We start from the raw sequence: 24,955 nt of genomic DNA, 5'->3' as shown, positions 1-24,955 counted from the left end.
TATTGTGTGGTGTGGTTGGAGATATTACCTGTTTGGAATATCAGTAAGCTTTCATTGGTTGAATTTGAAGCTATATGCTGTCTGTTGTGCCCACCCACTCAGGAATGGGGCAGAAGGGCTGGAAAAGAACAAGGGCTGGGACATGAGAAAAATGGGTGGTTGATGGACTTATCCCTGTTGACATTGATTTCACAGTGTTCCTAGATTTGGGACAATGGATTGCCATGTACCATGATGGGCTCAGTGATTAGGACAAAGGGGTGACAGGTTGGGCTTATGAGCTATAGTTTCTGCCAGCATGGGTCTTCGTGAGACAGGGGAACTGGCAGATGGCAAATCCCTGTTTATTGTGAACGTGAAGGTCAGGGGGATGTGTAGTGCTTATGCATACAGACAGTCCTCAAATTATAAACATCTGACTTACAAATGACTCATATATATATATATATATATATATATATATATATATATATATATATCTGGCTGGAGTTACACTTAAAAATGTACCTGTTCCAACTTACATACAAATTCAACTTAAGAACAAACCTACAGAACCTGCCATGGTTGTAACTTCAGAACTGCCTGTCCTTGGTGGGTGAATAACATAGGACCAGAGAAGAATGGTCCACCCAGATTTTGGGGTGATGGTCTATCTAAATCCCAGCTGAGGTTTCGTTTTCGGCACACGTGCGGGGGGTGGGGTGGTGGTGGCTGGCAACAATGACAAAGGGGGACACTAACAAAGCAGATACAAGACATCCAGTTGGGAAGGATTTTAAATACCTTATTTTCTGCAGTACTAGAAAAATACTAGAAATAATTATTATGGTCAGAAATCTAATTTGTAGGGTAAAGCCTAACTTTTATCTCACACAGAAACACCCCCACCAATTTTCCCCGATCCATTTCCAGTTGACCCACAGGCAGCAATATTTCACCCAAACATGACCTAAAACTTCAAGAGACTTGGTGTGATAAAAATGTGGAGAAAATGGAAATATCTCTTTCTCTAGGGAGAAATTCTTGGGTGAGAAAAATCAAACAGAATCTAGGAGCATACTTCTGTTATGAAAAAATACCTTTCATTTTGCCTCAAGATACCAGAAGGTATTCTGCAATCCGTTGCACATCTTTGCATTCATCTGTTGAAATAAAATTGTGAACAATCTCTTAAGAATGATGTTTGTGCTTTAGCCATGAGGTGTGAAGTCTTTGTTCACTCTTGTGCAACAGTCTTAGAGAACATGTTTTCATCCAATGTAGATGTGAATTAATCCAATCCATTGTTTACAGAAGGAAACATTACCACCTCTCAAATGACCCCCCCTCCCCCCCAAGTAACCTTCATTGTAAAATCTGCCTGTGCCCAGTTGTGTTTTGACTCAACTTTGGAATTAAGTCTAAAACGTTAATCACATTTCCCTTCCAGAATTCAGCCAGTTATGAACTCTAGCTGCAACACTGTGACTAATTAAATTATGCAAATTAAAAACATCAGTAGTGATTCTTAGTTTCCCCCGCATGAGTGTCTAAATTAACAGCAAGAAGAGGTTCACTGAAAAGCCCCAAACCTCAATATATATTTAAGTTTAATTAAGGGGTTGCACACAGCTGGCTCCTGTTTATTTTAATCAGTGCAAGACCTTTAAAGAAAAGAAGAACATCAGAAATGAATTGATGGCCAGCAAAGAATAAGAAGATCATATTTATTTCAACAGTAAGACTATAATGTGTTGTCGAAGGGTCTCATGGGCAGAATCACCGGGTTGCTGTGAGTTTTCTGGGCTGTATGTCCATATTTCAGAAGCATTCTCTCCTGATGTTTCACCCACATTTATGGTAGGTATCCTCAGAGGTTGAGGGGTCTGTTGGAAAATAGGCAAGCGAGGCTTATATATCTGTGGAAAGTCCAGGGTGGGAGACAGAACTCTTGTGAATGTTGCCATTGGCCACCTTGATTATTTATTTCCTATATTTATACCCTGCTATTCTCCCCCCGAAAGGGGGTTCAGGGCGGCCATTAGCATTTAATGGCCTTGCAGCTTCAAAACCTGGCTGGTTGCTGCCTGGGGGATCCTTTGTTGGGAGGTGTTAAGTGACCCTGATTGATTCTTGTCTGGAATTCCCTTGCTTTTGACTGTTACTCTTTATTTACTGTCCTGATTTTAGAGGTTTTTTTAATACTGGTAGCCAGATTTCGTTCATTTTCATGGTTTTGTATATACATTTATATATGGCTTCATGCATACAGTTCATGTATAAACTGTATACATGAAACCATGTATAAATGTATACATAAAACTATGATAATGACCAAAACCTGTGGACTGCAAATGTACAATTAAAAAAAACTTGTGTTGTTATTGGTGACATTCTTTGGCACAATGTCACCATGTGCTATTGGAGTGATTTGCACCACCATCACAAATCTCAATAAGCATAAAGTCATGTTTCATTGTCTCAGTGTAGAATCTTGGACAATATCTGCTGGTTTAGAGCAGCCTATTTTTGCAGTGCCTACTTCTTTACAGACACCTTCTCTCCCCCAGCATGGATACCAAAATCCAAGGATGCTGAAGCTCCATTATGTGCCATGGTATAGTAAAATAGTATCCTTTATATCATTGGTGAATGACTCAAAGAAGTGTTGGAGAGAGCCTGAGGTTCTATGACAGTAAGGAAGACTACAACAGGCTATTTCTACACATCTGTGTACTGCTCAGCATGCAGCAAAAGCAAGGTTGGCTTGTTCAAATTCTTTATTGAATATTTTGGAGTCATGGCTAATTGAATCCTAGGGTGCAGGAACCATGGATACAAGAAGGCTGACTTCATCTGCAGAGAAACCAGGTAATGATATCAACAATAAAGAAAAATCTGAACTGTGTTACCTCAGATTAGAGAATTGCAAAGATTGTGGGGGTTTTGTACCAATCTATTTCTTCATACTCTCAATTTATCCACTTTGTCAGTTGAAACATAATTAAATTTGTATATTTCTGTCAAGTGTTTTTCGTTGTATTCAAATTTTTAAAGGCACTTTGACCATAAACAATGACATCTCAGCTATTTTAAGTGTGGGAAATCATGTCCAAGCTCCACAATAAACAAAATATTTTGCCATTCAGAAACTTGCTAAAATGTAAAGCCATTCAGAGTAGGGTTTTTACATTGTTGCTCATTGGCTTGGGTTTGTCAGAGACTTCAAATCGTGATCATGAAAAACAATAGCAAAACTTTAGAAAGAAACATTATTTTCTTCGCTCCTTACAATCTGACCCTAGATCTCAGTCAACAAAGATTTATGAATTTCTGTAGAATGTTGTGAGTAATTCCACAAAAGTCCCTAAAGATATACACCATATTGCTTGGTGGATTTACACTGAATAACCACAATAAATCAAAGCATTTTAGCCTGAAAGTTGTCAGCTATATCCGCATCCCAAGGAAATAAACAGTTAACTGTAGCCCAGGGTAGCAACTCCTAAGAGATATAACATCGTTTAAATGATTTCTTTAAAGCTCTTTATTGCACTTCAGGATAGTTCAAAACACTTCTTTTCTTCTTCTTCTTTTTTTTACAAAATGTTACACTTTAATTCACACCCTTCATCAAGTTCACCATTATTAAGCAAAGAAAGCACTATAGAGGATACAAGATACGCACAATACACAACCACTGATCCTTTAATAGTTCTCTTCTCAGTCCTATCAACACTGAGACTTCAGTTTAAACCCACAGAAGTCAAGGGTCCTAGGTGATTACAGAAAGCAGAAATAGCTTCTGTAAAGCCCAACAGCAAAACTAATAAAACTCTAAGAAACTTTGTAATAAAGTGCTGAAACAACTTCTGTTCACTTACAAGCATAGTGAGGCAATAGCAGATGAAATGTTCTGACTTAAATAAGACAGTTGCTGTACATCATTCTACCGTAGATCTCATGTAAACACTTGGAGTCATCTTTTGTTCAGTACGATGTCGCTTGCAAAAATAAGAGGGTTTTTGAAATCCCAGTCTGAAAATATGCAGCAACTGGGCTTCTGCCATGGGTAGAGGAAACTGGACTTTGCCACTGAACCCGAAATAGGATGATGACATTTTCAAAATACTCCTTGTGAAACACTTTGTAAGTTTTGATTCTCCATAGTTAAATGTCCCACTTGCTTTCCTTTCTTGTGATCTAAGGCTGAGTTTCAACGCAACCTACAGTAATAGTTTTGCACTTGACTTCTGTTTTGAGGATCTTTCTTTGATGGAATTGATTTTGCAGACCTTTTTTTTACACAGAAGTTATTTGAAAACAGGTATTATAGGAGGATTTTTGTTTATATATAAGGAATTGAGAGGAAAAGGCTCTAAGACTGTAAAGAAGTAGGCACTGCAAAAATAGGCTGCTCTAAACCAGCAGATATTGTCCAAGATTCTACACTGAGACAATGAAACATGACTTTATGCTTATTGAGATTTGTGATGGTGGTGCAAATCACTCCAATAGCACATGGTGACATTGTGCCAAAGTGCATGCATATCTTCATAAAGATATTCATGCACAACGTGAATCTATACATAATGCATATATATGTGAACCATGTACAATATGATACCACACATAGTTCACGTGTATGTGAATCATGCATAATATGCTACCACACATAGTTCTGCTTCTGCACCTTTGAAATGAATGTCTGCATTCATCATAAGGAGTGGAAAGAATATTAAAAATGATCAAAAGATTATTAAGTACATGCTATCAAGAAACCCTGAAAAAAATGATGTCTAGAGTGATGGGAATCTCTGTAGTGCTGAACTTATTCTTCACAAAATTCATACCTGGTTGTTTCATATAGGAAGTTATACTTGGTTGCCATTACGATTTCCCACTCAGAAAGTGCTGTTTTCTTTCAAAACAGTCACATAGAAATTTTGTTGAGAGTAAGTCCCAATTTGAAAATAGATTTTGAAAAGTCTTTCTTGCTGTTGGAGCAACCTTCTCAAGCCTCCACTAGTTATTTGTCATGTATATGCTTACTGTATTGTATGTGTGTATTGGTTTGCAATTTTACTTAACCTTTTTGTTGTGGGAGGGGCTGCAGACCATGTGATCAGGACTCAAGACTCTATTTTACTTCAGTGTTTGCTTTAGACTTCAGCGGAAGTAGAAGCCAGTAGAATCTTAGAGAGTGTAGAAGCGATCTGTATGCCTTTAAGAAGTTTGCAGGGACAGTACAGTTTGGACTTCAGTAAGATGTATGCTTGAAGACTCCATTGGACTATGGGCTATTGATTCTAAGGAAGACACTCAGTGTTACCTACACAGAGAAACTACTATAAAATCCTTTTGTAACTGGATTCCTATGCGAAGTGTCTGTATGCTGTATACACAAAATTTTGTGAGTAAACCAACTCTGTTACTTTTAAAGAAATTTGTTGTTTTCACTTGAGAGCATGATTTAAAGGCAAATATATTTTAAGGAGAGTATATGTTTTTTGGGCAACTAAAGGAACACTCTGCTGAATACAAATGTTTTTGTGAATTGGCATGTTTTTGTCCCTAACAGCTTAAAGACATACCTTTAACAGCTGAGTTTCCTAGAGCAGATCCAGACAGGCCTTTATCCCAGGAGAATCCTCTTTTTAAAAACATGGATTTTCCTGGAGGCCTGTCCACATGCACCCCAGAAAGTGTGCGTTTTCTGGGGTGAGTGTCCAGATGCTCTTGCGGGACTGGCCTGTGAGAACATCTGGAGGCCCTACCCCCCTTCCCCAAAGCTCCCAAACCCCTACAAAAAGTAAAATAAACTTACCCGGCCTCCAGTGCACTCTTGGAGCAGCTCTCTCTATGCTGAGAAATGATGCGCCAGGAGAGCGGGAGGGGGAGTAATTTTCCTCCTCTGCCCCCATTTCTATGCGCTGGGAGAGCTGCTCTGAGAGTGCATTGGAGGCCGGGTAAGTTTATTTTACTTTTCTAAGGGGCTTGGGGGCTTTGGGGGAGGGGGTGGGTATTCCCACAGTTTTCCAGACTAATTAAGCCTGGAAAACTGTTGGAATAGTGTCTGGACTGCATTTCAGACACTGGAAATAGTGGATTTAACCTGCACCTTCCAAGAGGGTGCAGAATAAATCCACTATCTAATTAATTCACTACAAACTAGGGTTTTCCTGATTTGTAGCAAATTAATTTGGGACTGTCAAGAACGTTGTCTGGACAGCCCCTCCTTTATTGTGGGAGTTACCGCAGTAAAGGTACTGTCTGGACAGGCACCCAGTTGCCTTGCATGAATGCTGGTGAGTGCTATTTTTCTAAAAAGGTTGTGAGTTCTAGCAAGGTCATGCCTTTCGTGTGAGCAGTGGTTTTCAAAAAGTATATGGAGATTCACAAATGCTTATGAAGATTCACATTTTTCAAAACTTGCAGCAGAAAGAGAATTGCTAGAATTACTTGTTTTTGCTTTGAGAGAGAGAGAGAAAAAGCACAAATGACATTCCTGTTCACCACTGGATGAGATGTTCAACCAGTTGCTAGAACTGATAAGACAGCAACTGGATCCTAGCCTTTGTTCTGCCTTTCCTGCTGCTTGACCTGCAAGTGATCTGCTGGTCTGATGTACCAATAGGATTTTGGTTCATATTTTAGTTATGTTACCAGCCATCAGTAGAAAAGCAGAACCCTAGCACTGCTGAATAGTTCTCTGCTATGGAAACACTTGGATACTTTACAAAAGTGGTCTTGTAAATCTCTTTCATCTGGAAACTATTCAGCAGACACAATGTTTGCCTGTTTGTCCCCCTCTCTCTTAAAATCAACCATGACAAGGAGAACAACAGTTTGCATTTAGCAAAGCCTTGGTAACAATTTTTCTTGCCAGACTTGGTAAAATAGGCTTGGACAATATTTCCAAAATGATGTTCTACTTAGTTTTCTCTTTTCTTCTTTCTAATTCCCCCCAAGGCATTTCCAAAAGTCACTTGAAACACAACTATGTGATGTTACCTTTTGATTTGAATATCATGCAAATGGCAGCCCTGAGTGGGAATGTTTGCCACAACCTACGGCATAATTGTTAGAATGCTCTTGAGAGCACATTTGGTGCAGTGCCTGCAATCGTCTTTAGGAAATCTGGCCCCACTTTTCCTAAGGAGGTTATGTTTATGCCAAAAATAATATTTTTAAAAGAGTTTTTTGGGCACCAGCTTTGACAAGATGAATTCTCATGGAAAATTCAATTTACTAAAGCAGGCATAATACCAACAAAATGGCTTTAAACATAGTTGTTTAGTACATCAATGGACTCACTGTATGTTAGTGTTTAATATATAGTTTTCAAACTATATAATTTCCAGGAGCTATGCAATGTTAATATTTCTACTGCAGGACAACTTTATATTCAAGACATGAAGCAGACAATGGGATTTGCAGACTATGGACCTTATTCTTCCATACAGAGGACACTTTCAAATTGGAGGACTGTTGCTCTTAATATCTACAGGAAATAATATAACAATGAGGTGTCAGCATTGAGGAATTAGACCACAGTGGGATTCAAAGGATAGAAATGATTATACCACTCTGCCTTGAAGTACTCCAACTTTGCTAGGTACTATAGAAAACCACCATTTTTCAAATCTTTCACTAAACTAGACCATGCCTTTGGGAGGTGAATAAAATGGTACATGACTCTGGAAATTAAACTTTGGGAAAACATTTTTATATTTGGTAAATTGTCATTGCTGCACATGAATCTCCACAAAAAGGAAGGAAAAGTGCAACTCTTGGATCCAATTGCCCTCAAAACACATCCAAAACCTCACAAAACAAACCCCCACTCTAGCTCCTCTCAGAAGCTTATTTCCTCTAAAGTGTCTTCTTTTATCTCCTTTTCTACTTCAAATTTGTGTCGGGAAGTAATAGACACCTCTTCCAGTTTAAATTTTGGAAGAGAAATGAAAAGAAAACTAGGTATTTTGGCATGCATGAGGATGGGCAACATCCCCAAGAGGCCAATGGTGGGGAACTGTTTCCCCATACAATTGCCCAGCTGCATTCAGAAAAGCACACTTGGTCTTGCTTTAATTTATTAACTTATTTAATATGTTTCTAGATGAACTTATATTTTACTGTTATAAATGGTTTTAAAAATCTGTCAGTTTGAAGATATGGTATGTTGCTCAGTGATATTTTAAAATAGGTTCAGGCATTGTAAAACACCAACAAGAACTACACTGCCACTGCAATGGTCTCCAATGCACTAGGGTTACACCATTCTGTTTCCAAACAATCGTTCAGATAGAAAGCCCTCCTCTTTATCACTTTCAACATGGCGGCTTCTAAGAAGTGGCATGAATGTCATACTGACATCTTAAGGTTTTCAGGGTGCTTGCCAAGGTGTCCTCACCTAGGTCACTCTATCCCACCCATACTTTATTCCAGAAGTGATAAAGGGGGAATACATGCAAATCAGATTACATAAAAAGAATCCCCATTTTGGAAAATCAACATTTTCCTATGTGCCTTTTTCAAACTAATTTATTTAATCATCTGAATTTTTCTACATGCACACATTGGAGATTTCATAATACAAAATGTGCTCGGTCTATGTGGCTTCTGCCCAAAGAGGCTGCACACCCTACCAATTTTTGCTTTTGGAAATCTGTACATTTCTGAATTTAGGGGGAAATCCACCTGAAAAAAAGTGAACATTGTGTGAAATGCACACATGCAAAAATACATACGTTCCAAAAGCATGTAGAAGAAGGGTGGCAATCATGTGCCCCCCAGATGTTGGACTGCAATTCTCACTATTCTCTATCATTAGCTGTGCTCAGTGGGGCTGTTAACAGCTGAAGTCTAATAATACCCAGAGAACCATATAATCCCCCTCCCAAAATTGGAAAATGAACATACTTCTGAATGATTTCTTTTCTTCCTTTTTACAAAGATCTGGAATTAGATTATTTCAAAATGTGCTGCATAACCACAATGAATTATGAATCACCCAATGATCTGCTGCAAAAGTGTATTGTAGGCTATCCTTGGACTCTTCCATGACACATAATTGAATGGTAGTTATAGACAATTTACTGCAGGAATGACTCAGAGTTTCTTGATGAACAATTGATGTTATTGTCTGATAAGAATGAATATCTGAAATGTCTTATAAAAATACAATGCCAAAAGCAGCCCTCTTGCTACCACTTACATTTCCCCCCCTAAAGTGACCTTTTTCTGGGGTGAAATTTACTCTCCATTAATAATTACTGTAGAAATAACAGAAGTATAAAACATTTCAAAAGTTGGGTTGTTGTAGGGTTTTTTTCGGGCTATATGGCCATGTTCTCTAGAACATGTTCTCTAGAACATGGCCATATAGCCCGAATAACCTACAACAACCCAGTGATTCCGGCCATGAAAGCCTTCAACAATACATTTCAAAAGTTATTTTCAATGTGTTTCCCATATATTGCTCTAATTACATGGACTATTCAGCACTATTCCAGGCTGTTTGTGCAAGACCCCATATTTTACTGGTATTAGTTCACATTAAGGTATGTGTTCCTTTTCCATCAAGCAAGGGGACATACTTCTTTTTGGAAACACCTTTCCTTTATCTATGCATGTGTGCTCTGTTCTCAGGTTATCCAGCCTATATTGCTTTAGTTTCATTTACAGGGACACACTATAAAATTGTTCATGTCACCTTCTAAGGGTAATGGTCAAGGAGTTGTTAAAAGTATGAACCTATGTCAGGTTATCTTACACAGGGCCAGTCTAAGTATCTGTATCAGTGTTCCTCACACTATTGTCCTTATGTTGCTATGGATTTCTGCTTCTGAATTCATGACTGTTGGCCAAATCAGCTAGGCTCCTGGGAGTTGAAGTCCCAAACACCTGTAGAAGAAAGGTTGGAGAGCCAGTGACCAATATTAACATGGTCTCAGGTGGAGATATTCTTCCCTCTTCTTCCCATGCTACCTGTTCCTGACATGGGATTCGAGGCAGCTTAAAATATGGGCTGAACAAAAAGTGCTATCTCTAGTACTTGATCTCTTTCAACTCTATTACTATGACCTCCTGCTGTCAAGGATCCTTCCTTTCATCACGTAACTCAGTTTAAAGCCCTTTTGATCAGTTTTGGAAACTCAGCAAAAAGGCAGTATTGCAGGCCAGTGAGTGCCTTTGGAGAGCAAAAATCCCCCCCCCCCATCTTGAAAAAGAAAAAAAAAATCTAAGTTGATTACAAATTCCATTAACTAATTTGGTGAGTCTCAAAGTCAGTCTTCTAATCTTGGAAGATGTGACAGAAGTAGTGAACCATTATTTTAGTGAACATGTGGCATTCACTAAAAGGGTGGTTAACTACTTCTGTCACAGCCTCCAAGATTAGAGATAATGGGAAACCATTGTTTCAGGTACACAGACAATAGTTGATCACAATGTTTCATTTATTAAAAGGGCTGAAATCTTTTAATATCATGAGGTTTCAATTAAACTTTCAAAATCCAGAGATGACACATTCATATTGGATCATTCACACAAAAAGTAATATATTTATTGCAATATATTAATTAACTCAATTTTTAAATCCTTTGCCAATGAGGAAATACATTTTAAGACTCTCCAGTTCCATATGGAGAATGGCATTGACCAATTCCAAAGGATTCGTAATGGAATTAGGACTTTTCATTATATGATCATGAATTCAAGTCTGGCCTGTCTCTCTGATATTTGAAAGACATTATTGCAGATGTTTGGTTGTCATGGTGAACAAAGTTAATATTTGCAAGTCCATTTCTTAGCAAGCAAAAGTCCATATGCCAGAAACTATTATTATAAATGGACCTAACTCATGTCATCTCTCTGGCCAAATGAATGACATTGAGAACACATATGGGAAGAAGAAAAATATGACCTTGAACATGTGCTAGGAAACCAACGTCAGGTTGGGACCTTACTAGTGATGGGCGCACTATAACTAAATGCCAATGTACATTTAATCCTTCTGAATAATAGGAAAAAAAATCTTCCTTGTTTTGCAGTAATTAATCAACATAGTTTATAAAGCACAAAAGGCTATCTAGTACTGAGGTGACTCCATCCCACTGAACATGTTAAGTGTTTGGAAGAGTTGATTAGCATACAACTCAGGCACACACTAGCAAACTACCCATTTTATTCAGGAGTTCTCAGTTTATTTGCCATCACATTGTAGAGAGTTGTTTCCACCCACTGTCCCTCCCCTGTTTTCTTTGTGAAAAGAAATGCTTCCTCTCCTGGACTATGTCATTTCCTAATTGGTTCTATCATAAACACACAGGATAAGCTTATTAAATTGCAAAAACTTTGTCTTTTCAGGAGGGACATCCTGCTATAGCACATTTTGATCTAATTTCTCAATGATTGAATAGCTTGTAGAGTCTACATCAATTTAATATAGTTGGGGGCACAAAAAGGAAGTTTCTGGAGCACAACAACTACTTTCAAAGTAAGGACTACACAATTAAACAGGAAATAACACTTGGAAACTAGGAACATATTTTCTTTATTATTATTTTATTATTATTATTATTATTATTCAGAGGCAGGATGGCCATCTGTTGGGGGTGCTTTGATTGCACTTTGCTACATGGAGAAAGAAGTGTGTTAGACTAGATGGTCCTTGGGGTCAACCAAAGGAGGAGGAGGAGGAGGAGAGAAGGAGGCATATGGGGGAGGTAAAACATGGCACACACAACACATGGAAGGAAGGGAGGGAGGGAGGAAGGGAGGGAGGGAGGAAGGAAGGAAGGAAGGAAGGAAGGAAGGAAGGAAGGAAGGAAGGAAGGCCTCTAGAAAGTGCATAAGACAGAAAGGAACACAACATAGTGCTGATCTTCCCTCCTCCATGAACAAAATGTAATGGTGATGCTTTTTCTCAAAGGGGCATTTTGGCTCCTCCCACAAATTACCTTACTGTACCATTTTAAAGTTGAGAATGAAGAGTACCATCCCATGACAGAATTGACCATTTTGCCCATCTCCATCCAGATAATTTGCAAAAAAAAAGTAACTTGCCAACCAGTTTAGAAAGCGTCTGAAAAGTTAACTCTCTGAAACATTTTTATCCCCAAGATAGCTCTACCCTACACTTGAAGCTTACGGCATGTGATGAACACAGTAGGTTGCCATTTGTTAAGTGGGTGGCTCAGTAGTATTTAATGAATGTGATGAAGTAGTACTACTGATTCAGTATAAATACTTGCCCTAGAAAGGATCTGTACATTTAAACACTATGGACTTGTTTTCTGCTTCATTGGAGACTAGGACGCGGAACAATGGCTTCAAACTACAAGAGAGGAGATTCCATCTGAACATTAGGAAGAACATCTTGACTGTGAGAACCGTTCAGCAGTGGAACTCTCTGCCCCGGAGTGTGGTGGAGGCTCCTTCTTTGGAAGCTTTTAAGCAGAGGCTGGATGGCCATCTGTCAGGGGTGATTTGAATGCAATATTCCTGCTTCTTGGCAGGGGGTTGGACTGGATGGCCCATGAGGTCTCTTCCAACTCTTTGATTCTATGATTCTACGAGGGAAGCCCTGTCCTCCTTATTCATTGGTAAGGAATTCTGCGAGCTGAAGTCCAAAACACCTGGAATACCACAGGTTGTGCAGGCCTGCATTGTAACTTTGCAGTGATGGAGCTATGATACAGAACCATGCTGGTGAATTGCAGTAATGCACAATAGTAACTGGGCCAAACATGGACAGGGTTAGGGGTGGCACTTTGGAGATTTCAATTCTACCCCTTGCATGCATATGCACAAATTTTCTGCTGTACTTTGAACAGTCTCAGTTTTCAAATGGAATTCATTGGGGGTGGGAACAATGTTTGAGTACTGCATTCTCCCTTTGCTTTCTGGAAATTCACAAAGCATGACTTCAAACAAATTACGTATTTTGTTTTGTTTCCCTTCATTTTTGTCTCCATTCCCAGTTAAGTTTTCCCATGTATACCCACTTCTTTGTTTCCATCCAAAAGCCATGTATTTCCTCAGAGACAAATGTGAAGAAAGAAGGTTTAGAGAGCAAATCCTACACATAAACATGATTTATGCATCAAAAGAGAGCCATGAGTTATAATTCTGCAAGTCTAAACAACTCAGCACAGACTAGCCAGGGTTCTGTCACTAGGAAACTTTTCAACAACTAGGGAATATGTTTTTTTGGTTGTTGTCTGAAATGGCATATGCTAAGTAGTGTGCCCGAGCTATGAGAGGGCTCGAAAGGAATTTATATTTGATCAAGCATTTCCACAGTTTTACTAATCTAGAATTTCTCTTACTAAATTAGATAAACTGTTCATGCAAACAGATACAATCACACTTTCCAGGGGACCTGCGTTTTCTCTCTTTCACTTGTAAATGGTTTATAGAAATAGAAATGCTATTTTAAGTTGTGCACCAGATTATTTGAATAATGATAAAGTGGGCTGCATCCCATCATGTTTATGCAAGCCTTTTTGACTTAGCAGAGATTTCTAGGAATGGAAAAGTAGAAGTGATTTTTGCGAATTTCTCTTTTTTTTCCCTGCAACTCATTACATGCTCTTTGATTGTAGGTGAACTATAAATCCCAGCAACTGCAACTTCCAAATGTCAGAGTATATTTTCCCCAAACTCCACCAGTGTTCACATTTGGGCATATTGAGTATTCGTGCCAAGTTTGGTCCAGATCCATCATTATTTGAATCCACAGTGCTCTCTGGATGTAGGTAAACTACAATTCCAAAATTCAAGGTCAGTGCCCACCAAACGAAATATCTGCTTCAGAAGCAGAAAGGACCTTTTACAGTGATGTGTGAGATGATTCAAAGGCACAGACACCAAGGGAAGGAAATAAGTAGCAATCCTTAATAGGTTGTACAGGCTAGATTCAAATCAACACCTTAGATTGAGTGTTAAAACATACATAGAGCAAACCAATTAAAATCAATTAAATTTCTCATGGATCATCGTACTGTTGACCCCACTGTATCATCTATGAGGTTGGTATGAGTACCAGCTTAAGGAATATAATAGTTGTTATTCATAATTATTGTATTTAGGTGAAAACATACCTCTGACATCAGGCATTTAGGGAATAATGAGGAAAAGCTGCTGGGGATGCTGTGAGTGGGATTTTTTATGTTTCATTACACAAATATTAAATTGGTTTTTAAATTATTTATATTGATATTTACATGCATTTGCCTTGTTTTTAAATTATAATGTGTCATGTTTGCTGTTAGTCACCTTGTGACTCTATGTTGGGAAGAAGGCAGGATAAAAATTAAGTAAATAAATAAATAAATATATGATTATGTAAACAAATAAATATTAGGAATACAATAGCCTGGTTTATTCCAGTCAAGACTGTAGGTTCTTGTTGTCTCACATGTCCACTCTGGGGAGTCATAGTCCTCCTGAGTCTCAGGCTTTTAAACTGGAGATCCAGAGATACAAGAGATAGAGCTAGATGATAAGACCCCAAGACCTTATTCCAGATGGGTAACACAATCAAGGAAGCCACATCTCTGAGTTTGTAGGATTTGAGCAGAGCTTCCAGATAGTCACTTGAAGGTCTCCCATTTATAGGGTCATCAAAAGTTTGGAAAGCTCTGCCCTTAAACATGGTGAAAGTGTTATCTTTGTCCCTTAGAGGACATTTGGTGGAATAAAGTGTTTGGATATTTTTTGTGTGTAGTAGGAGTGGGTTTAGGAGAGGTGGCTTTCAAGATCTCTTTGGGGCTTAATGCACCTCCCACCTTTCCACAGTTGCCCATTCTTGAGTTTAATTATTTAATTCTATTAATTTTATAAATTGTTTCACGGTATTTTTAGTCATTTTATATTTATAGTTTTTATGGATGATTTTGTATAGTTGCCTTAATTCTCAATACTGAGGAAAAAATAGCATATAAATGAATAAGATAAATTATTTATAGGAGAAATGCTGACTATCTGGAAGAAAATGGGGAAGTTAACCATGCTGCTTATCTAGACATTCTGTGTTTTACTGTTAAAAGGTTGTTTTGATGCCAGCACTGAAATCCTGGTGATTGTTGCAAACAAAGTCCTTAAGCATACTTGTAGGAGGGGAAAGGAAATAAAATATGCTGACAACAGGCATGAATGTTTTGGAAAAGTATATTAAAAACAAAAATATTTTCACTTCATAACAGTGACAGCCAAGAAATAAAGTGGTAATCTTAGTATTTTTACCTCCTGGCAAGGTTATGCTGAGCTTTTAGAAAACAGACTCATGACAAAAACTAGTTTCAGACTGGAATGAAACATGGAATCAGACCTGATAGGGAATAGGCACTTGATTGAAAATTTTGAGCAGCAGCAGCACTGCAAATGTCTAAAAAATTGTTATTGTTGAGCAGTCAACACTTAGAGTCTGCAATGCGGAAGACTTCAAGCTGAAGAGAAATTTAATTGAACGAAACAGACTTGTGTATTTGAAACAGATCTGGCCGCAGCTCAATTTCCAGTGTGTTGCATTTTTGAGCAGCGAAAAATTGATGCACCCCTTACAGAAAAAAATTCCTGGATAGTGACCTGAATTTTCTTTTTAATTATTGGCTTGGTTCAGCTATAGCAAAAATTAAACAAAAATAATAAAAAGTCTTAGTTTTCATCTGTGAAGACAAGCCACCTTGAACTTTGAACTCACATGCATTCTTTTACTTTTTTTCTCCTCTACAAACTTAAGATCAAAACTTCTACTTTTGATTTTAATCTGAAAATAACCAAATTCCTGATGTCATGCCAAGTCAGGATCTGTGTTTTGCTTCCACAGTGGTTAGTTCGAATAATCAAGCATTCAGATTGTAACTTGTTCTCAATCCATAGTTTAAAGCAGGGGTAGGCAAACTGGCACACTCCAAATGCTTTCATAAACAGTTCCAGTCATCCTCATCAACTGGGCATGATGACTGGGGCATATGGTTGTTGTTGTTTATTCGTTCAGTTGCTTCTGACTCTTCGTGACTTCATGGACCAGCCACGAAATTGCTCCCTGTCGGCTGTGGCCACCTCCAGCTCCTTCAAGGTCAAGCCAGTCATTTCGAGGATACCATCCATCCACCTTGCCCCTTGGTCAGCCCCTCTTTCTTTTTCCTTCCATTTTCCCCAGCATCATTGTTTTCTCTAAGCTTTCCTGTCTTCTCATGAAGCGGCCAAAGTACTTCATCTTGTCCTCTATCTTTCCCTCCAATGAGCAGTTAGGCTTTATTTCCTGAAGTATGGACTAGTTGGATCTTCTGGTGGTCAAAGGCACTCTCAGCACTTTCCTCCAACACCACAGTTCAAAAGCATCTATCTTCATTCACTCAGCCTCCCCTATGGTCCAACTCTCACATCCGTAGGTGACTACGGGGAATACCATTGCTTTAACTATGTGGATCTTCATTGCCAGTGTGATGTTTCTACTCTTCACTATTTTGTCGAGATTGGTCATTGCTCTCCATCCAAGAAGTAAGTGTCTTCTGATTTCCTGGCTGCGGTCCGCGTCTGCATTAATCTTTGCACCTAGAAATACAAAGTCTGTCACTGCCTCCACATTTTCTCCCTCTATTTGCCAGTTATCAATTAGTCTTGTTGCCTTAATCTTGGGTTTTTTTAATGTTTAACTGCAACCCAGCTTTTGCACTTTCTTCTTTCACCTTGATTAGAAGGCTCCTCGGCTCCTCCTTGCTTTCAGCCATCAAAGTGGTATCATCTGCATATCTAAGGTTGTTAATTTTTTTCCAGCAATTTTTATCCCAGCCTTGCATTCATCAAGTCCTGCACATCGCATGATGTGTTCTGCATACAAGTTGAATAGGTTGGGTGAGAGTACACAACCCTGCCGTACGCTTATGATAGTTGTGGTCAAAACCTTTAGAGGTCACTAGGCTGCTTGCTTCTGTATTAAACAAATCAGACTTCTCCAATATTACTTATTACAAGGAACTGTGATTAATCTAAAGTTTCTTTTATGGGTGCAGAAGAGAGCAGGGTCAAGGAAGTGCTTCAGCCCAAGGCCTTCTACAACTATGATGTTGCACAAGTATAATTTATAATATAATACTCTCTGAACATACTTTTTGGGGATTCCCTTCTGCTCCCATTTTCAAGGAAGGCTTTCAACACCCGTGAGCATCTTCATAGCCCTATAGAGAAGTGGTTCTCAACCTGTGCATCCCTAGATGTTTTTGCCTTCAACTCCCAGAAATCCTAACTGCTGATAAACTGGCTGAGATTTCTGGGAGTTGTAGGCCAAAACACCTGGGGACCCTCTGGTTGAGAACCCCTCATTTAGAGGAACATTAGAGAACCAAGACAGGATAAAAGAATAGCCACCACTCTTCTGGATCTCCATTGGAGATCTAGAAAGGAAAAGTCTGCTATAGAACTGAAAATAGACCCTTCCTAACTACTACACCACATTTCCACCACTAAATGGCCAAGGAAGCATATGCCATGTTGTAAAGCTGTCTTCTGTAAGAGTAGGGGGTAGACAGGGAAGAAATATTTTGGGGGAATTATAAATGCCTATATGCTTGAATAACACAGGATTCCAGCCAACAGTGAGAAACTGTGGTCTAAACTGAGTTATTCCCTCATAGGTTCAGTTATGTCCATGGCCACTTTTTATCAATTACATCTTATAATGTCAAGTTGGTGTAGCATAAACACAGAGAGACTGGGCTATGAATCAGGAAATCCTTGACTATGGACTCTGCCGTGAACTCATTAGGTGGCCTTCCTACCACACTGGAGGAGATAATAAATAATTTTCACTAAAAGGAATGATGTATAGATTGCACTAGATAATACATGTGAAGGGTTTGGGATGCTTGAAATGACTGTTTGACATATGTGCCTGATAGAAATGTGAAAACAGAATTTGATCTTTTAATGTAATATCTGGGCTCCAACTGATATGTTGTTTATACATCTATGGTCTATGACAAAGTCTTATCCCATTCCAGGACCAAGAGCTTTAGCCCAATGGAATATGTGAGCTCAGCAGTTTTGGTAGCCAGGTTGGTTTCTGCAGCCACCAGTTCGCTTTGAAAACAGCTTGCAAGGAATTCTAGCCATTTGGCGGCATACAAAGATAAATAGTCACAGTAAGGATTCTGAAAAGAGCTGTAGGGAAAATAATCTCCTGTGCTAAAGCAAGATGTAGGAGGAAAAGTAGATCAACACATATATGCTTTACTGTTTAAAAATACTCTTGCAAAGATAAAGGGTTTATTTGGGAAAGTTCACATTCTTTAATGCCATTCATTTGCTATCATTCCAGTCTGGTACTTGAAAAGAAATCCCATAAATCTCAATAGAAGTTATAGCCAAAAGAAGTGTATCCATAACGGTGGTCTAAGCATAGTGTTCCAGTTTTAAACAATCACAAATTAGGCGTAAATCTCAGTGGACTGACTGAGATTTAGGATGTTTTTGCATGAGGCCTTGAATGGGAGAAACTTACCATAGCATGATGTCATTGTAAACTCACTACAAACTAATCTCTAGGTAGTGTTGAAACAGTCATTTTATAAAGTAGGGCCTCTGAATGTGTCTTTAAGGAGTCTTCAGAAGTGTTTTTGCTTCTGCAGTGACTTTGGGGTCTGAGACATCTATTGTAGGTGTATTGGGGCTGTTCCTTATCTCCTCTGCCCTGTTCCCTGTCTGTTGTCATTGCAACTTCTGGTACGCACTAAGCAGAAAAGACCTCTGGTGTCAAAGTCATTACTTCCCACTTTCTCGCCAATCACGCCTGTTAATGTTTAATATTCAAGTAATTGTGCAGCTCTATCAAGCCACTGGTATGGATTGCCCATCTTAATTCAATGTTGCCTTTCCTTGTAAGTCAGTTTTGCAGAAGAACGTCCCGCTCATGCATAGTTGTGTTGCTAAACAAGGTTTTAAACTACACCTTCCCTTTGAAGAAAACACAAAATAGGAAAACAGTTTTGATAACAAAATAGTTATTCATTTTTAATTAATTTTTAAATATTTTCAGGTATTTATGCTGAAAATACCTCCTAATTCGGATTTGGAATTGCACTAATCTGATGAGGTAATCAGTATTAATCATGAGGATTATTTATTAAAATTGTCCCAAATGGAAACCATCCAAAACAATGCAAGAAAATAGGTCAAGTGAGGGCAAAGCAACTGGCAATGTACAAAAAGTACAAAACATATGCTTTCATTTCTGGGAGTTCAAGACAACATAAACACAGATGCGAATAATTCACTTTCACTGCAGCTGCTTTCAATCTTTCTTTCTCCCAGTTCCAGCAATACCCTTACTCTACAGATTTCCTTTGTCTGTCAATTCTGTGAACAAGCATTAATTGAAACCAATGGGAGTATTTCCATGGCGTTTAATGACAGAAGGATGAAGAATTCACACAAAGTGGACACTTTCACTTGCAAGCATTATAAAGGGGATATCAGCAATCTCTTCTATGGCCAATTTGGACCTTTACATAAAAAGAGCATCAGCAGAATGCAAACTCTTGCTTTGTTATTTATTTTAAGAGGGAGGGAGTGGGAACCAAGATGATTCAGGCTTCATGTCCCACGTGTCATCTATAAGTTCAAAATCACTATATGCTAGAAATCAGAACAATTAAAACACAAGACAAAAAAAGCCTCATCATTGCTAACATCTTCTGCAATGATTATCCAGGAGTGTTCTAGGAAATGGGGGGAAAGGTTATTTAATGGAATCACCAGGATCTGGGGCAATGGTACTGCAGACTTAAAGCTTAATGATAAAGGCCGAAATCCTATTGTTGACATGTCTTTCATGGCTATTATTCTGGAGATACCTAGGACTTTCAACAGCAGTGACCCTCTGCTCGTAATACCTCTTTTCCTGAAACTTTCTTGCCCTACTTACAGCCATTTCATGGTCATGGAGGAGTAGCTAAACAGAATCTGACACATGAAGAAGCAGGCATCCTGGAGTTAAATTCAGAGGAGCGGAAACACCATTTTTATGTATTTATCTGTAGAAATGTAGCTTGGCTCAATCTGGGAACTCCAACCTGCTCTTGGCTACTAAATGACTATGGAGAGGATGGGTGGCCAAAGCCCTTGCAGAGACAGAGGAACAGCACCAATATGCCTCGAAGGGGCATCATGATATCAGCTGAGATGTCCAGTATCAACATAGAATTCATCTATGCAGTAATGTGCTGAATTTTCTGCATTTGATAGATGAAAATTGCCTGGGTGGTCGTCAAACATTTGCATGAAAGAGAGGCCATATGAATCATAAGCTTTAATTCATACATTTTAATGTGGATTTCTGCGATTGTGACAGCTTAAATTAGTCCTGAAAGAGTTCAAAGCCTCTCTCCCATGCATTCGCCATAGTACATATCTGGCCAAAGAGTGTTTATTAAATAAAAAGTAAGACTGATGACATGAAGGACCAACATATGCGCTGCTGTCCTAATGCTGCAAAATCCCAAGGAGACTCAAGTGCTACATTGTCAGAAATGTAAAAAACTTGTCCTGATTTTCTTTCCTAATTCTTGTACAGTATACATTTCCCATTCTGTTTTGGAAATCATTCATATCTTTAAAATGAAAATAAAAAGATTTAGTAAAAAGGAAGAAAAAATATTAAAACTGTCCCATTATGGCTCCTTATATCCACTCCAAATATTAATTTTGAGAGGCAGATTAATAGATTGGGGACCACACCAATGCTGAATTAATGCTGAATATATGAACAAATTCCCAGTAAATTGAATTTTGTCGCTGGGAAATGCCAAATAAATGGAGCTACAGTGTAGGTCATAGTTAGGTCAGGATCCTATGCAACAGAATAGTCAACACACTAGTTTTTCCATACACATTAATGAAATAATAGAGTGCCATGCCTTAAATAAGATTGTGACCCAAAGTCCCTGATGAAAGAAAAAGATAGAAAAATACAGGAAGTCTTTAGGACTTATTTTTCTTATTCACCAGGAGGGTAATAAAAATAAATGCAATTCAGACTTGGTTGGCTATGAGAGGATTCACTTTGCTGAAAAAGGCTCCAGTTATTAATTCCTGAAATTGCATGTATTGTCTGCAAATAGATGAAAAAGAAATACTGCCAACATTTTTCTCCCTGCCAGTTCCCTTTAGATTTAACCCCTGGTTGCCACCCTTGTTAGCAAATACGAATGCTAAAGGCCCACTGTTCTACAAGGACAAGGGATGGGGCTGTTGTGGCAAACATTTCAATGTTTTACAGGGAAAATGTTCACTGTTCAGCAGGTTTTAATCTTTTACAATGTTGCCTGAATGATTCAAAGCACACAGCACAATCCATTGGGTACTGTTGCTTGCTACACTATATCCATTTCCTTTCAAAGAGAGAATTTGTATGCTTGAAAGCAATTTGTGTAGGAGACTTGCATGAATGTCAGCAGCAGTGTAAGGACCTCAGATGACTTGATTGTGGCTCTTCCCATCTTATAAAGAAAATCTTTCTATCTGCTACAGTTGGCCAGTTCTAGAGTAGCCATATAGCAGTGGCCCGTGGTCCAAAACACCATAAAGACTGACTTGAGACAGTCCCTCTTCTATAGGCTTCCAGCTATGTATCCAGCAGCCATGCTGGCTAGAGATTCTGGCAGTTCTAGTTCAAAACAGTAACTTCTCTGTTATATCAGAAAGAAACAGAAAGTTGATTTATTTCAAGGACTAAAAACTTGTGAAAGACAAAATTTTAAAAATTAAGGTGATTAAAATAGGTTGCTGTTATTGCTGCCTACAGCAAAGTTGTAGTCAACATCACCTTTTCTCACTGTGTCACAAATAGACCTTTGCTAGTTTGTTTGTACCAATAAGAAGGATCTTTCCAAAGATTCTTCAATGTCTTTTTAGATTATTCTAGCTCTGATACACAACAATGCCAGGCTTAGGTCTTTGGTAATGCTGTTTATAAGAAATAGTACCATATTTTCCAACGTATTAGATGACTTTTAACCCTGAAAAATCTTATGAAAAGTTGGGGATTGTCTAATATGTCGGGTATAAAATTAAAATAATAATAATTAAAAGAAAATAATAAAATGGGGAGGAGGAGCGGCTGGCCACATTGACACGGAGACTAGCTGGGTGTGATGGGCCACTGGGCTGTCCTAGCGGCCCCTGCCGCTCTCCCCACTCTACTTCTCTGCCCCTGCCACTCATCTCCTTTGAAGGCTACTGGGGTTGTCTAGGACAACGACAATATGTGTGGCCCTGGGCCGCTGGGAGTCGTGCCTGAGATGTGTGCTCACTGAGGCATTCTGGGAACCATAGTTCCCTAACTCTGGATGTGGATGAATGATAACTTCCAGCATCCAAGATGAATTCCCTCCAAATCCTGGCAGTACTTAAAGTTGTTCATGTTCAATATATGTGGCAATTTTGGTTGAGATCCATTGTTGGCAGGAAACACAAGACAATCTAGATGTGTGGTGAACTATGACTCCAGGGTCAAATTCCAGAGTAATTTCCCTCTAAACCTCTTCATTATGTTCTGTTGGTCATGGGTATGTGTGTAACATGTTTGGTGCAGATCCATCATTGGTGAGATTCACAAGGCTCTGTAGAAGTTGGGGCTATCTTGGAAATCATTGTCCTTACAAGCTTCTCCTTCTTTCGGAACAAAATGGAGAGTGAATTGGAGACATCCAGCAGATTAAAAAATCACTCTGCTATGCACTGGACCTCATATTTGTACATGCAAATATCTGAATGTACACACAAGCACATTTCTTATTTATCTCTTCCCCCATTTCTTAATGCAAGTTCTGTTTAATATTATAAACTGTGAAAGAGTTTCAGAGAGTTCTAATTTACTCTCTGTTTGTGCTTCCTTTAAACCAGCTGTATGTCTGTTGACAGCCCAATCAGCTGATCAACTTTTCGGGCGTCTTGAAAGCAGAGCATACACTGGAGCAGTCTCCATAGGGGAGATGGAAGGAAGGAAATCACATGTTTTGCATGACTGCAAGGCTATACATCATGCAAATATGTGCATTTTCTGTCTGAAATCAGTATATAAGGGGACCTTTTACCATGTGCTTTTCCTCTTTTTGTGCAATAAGTTTAAATTTAGCATTAGTGTCATTTAGCCACCCTCCATTTAACCTGGTTACTTCTGCATTTTAGGTGCTGTGTAGAAAGGCCCTCGGAGTTAATCAAGGAAGCCACTGTTATAATAATTTCTTTCATAGACAGAAAACACTGAATTTCTCAAGAGGTCTGTGTACTGCTACAGTACTTCAGCGAGTCTCATTATACCATATGCTTGCTCTAAATAATAGAAATCTGCAGATTTAGTACTTCACTTCTAAACAATACAGTAAGCCAAGGTTCCACTAATCCTTAAAAAATGGTTCCCAAATAATTTCTCTCTACTTCTGAAAGTGATAGGTAGTTTCTCTTCCTGAAAATAATAATAAAAAGATTATTCAGAAAAGATGTTTTTTAATATATTGCTAAAAGTTTTTAAAGGTACTTTGCATATGATGTGAATATGCAATGATTATGAAACTTTAAAAGGTTTCTTGGAAGAATGAAGGCAATTCCCTAAACCAGTGACTTAGGAAACATGCAGTATCTGCAATTTTTAGTCAAATGAAGCTCAAGTTCTTTTTAATCTGTCACATTCTTTTGTAGTCAGATGCCCTGCCTGACTTACTGGGTGGGAATGTTGTGGCTTTGGGTGTCCTCTCACCTGCCATGGTGCCTATGGGGCGCTTCTCCTTCCCAGAAGGTCCCTCAGCAGTGAAAAAGTTTGCCTCCACACAGCCGGCCAGCCAATCAGCGACAGGCCCTGCTCCACCCCCTGATTGGCTGTGGCCGGCCACCGCTCTATCTGCTGGCAGCCTATTTAAGGCTGCCCAAGGCTGCTCTCAGGCAGCGTGCCTTTGGATTGTGTCCAGTGGTTTACCAGGGGCGTGGTGGTAACTGTGTCCCAGCATTGTGCCCATCAGTAACAGCAGCACCCCCCTGGCATGGTTAAGTGGTATCGGTCAGCAGTGGACTGCCCAATCCATGATTTAGGACACATGCATGGTGGCCAACCCACTTTCTCATTTGTAATCAATAAACAAGTTGTGGACTTTTGTTATCCCAACACTGAGTGTGTGTTGTTATTGGGTTCACTGGTGGGAGGTTGTAGTCACCCATGCCCACACAAACGAAAATGCATAAAACTGCTTATTAGATCTTTGGAATTCACAGCAAGGAGAATCAAAGCCATGTTCATTCTGTTGATGGAAAAGAACATTCAATATATGTTCTACAACTCCAGTAGCTTTCATCCTTGTTATGTAACTCAAGAACGCCAGAAAGAACACGAGTCTGTTCCAATGCTGTTACAGTTAAAAGGAGAGATTCGGCACCTTTGATTGTGCAATAACAAAACTGAAATTGTCAAAAGGTTAGCAGAGAACTTTTTCTGTAACAGAAAAGTGTTGGAGGACCTTTTTCATTTAGGAGAATGCAAGATGATATTGGTCGCCAGTTATAAAAATATTTTGTGGTGAAAAGAAAGATAGCAATTTTTTTAAAAAAAATCTCACTTTGCCATATCATTAAACTAAGAAGTGGTCTGATGAAAATATACTGCAATGTACAAAACATAAAATGTGCAACAGTAAATATCCTAAGACTACCTATGATGCTATTCACTAATTTCTTAAAGCTTTTGGCTAAACCTGAAAGCAGAATGAAAAGATTCAGTCAGTTCATAAGTGACTTTAGACATAATAGCTTTCCCTGGTATGAGTCTTTCATGTGTTGCTAGGGTGTGTTTTTATTTTATTTTATTTTTGCGCCTTCCCAACAATGTCTTATTCATCTGCACATGTTCCTGTCTTCTAAGAAAATAAACACGGGTAGGTAACAGCATTCATCAGATGGAATTACACAGCAAATGACT

Source organism: Anolis sagrei, chromosome 1 (assembly GCF_037176765.1).
Source record: "Anolis sagrei isolate rAnoSag1 chromosome 1, rAnoSag1.mat, whole genome shotgun sequence".
Lineage (NCBI taxonomy): Eukaryota > Metazoa > Chordata > Lepidosauria > Squamata > Dactyloidae > Anolis > Anolis sagrei.
The sequence above is the reverse complement of the archived record's forward strand: the minus strand, read 5'-3'. Positions refer to the sequence as shown.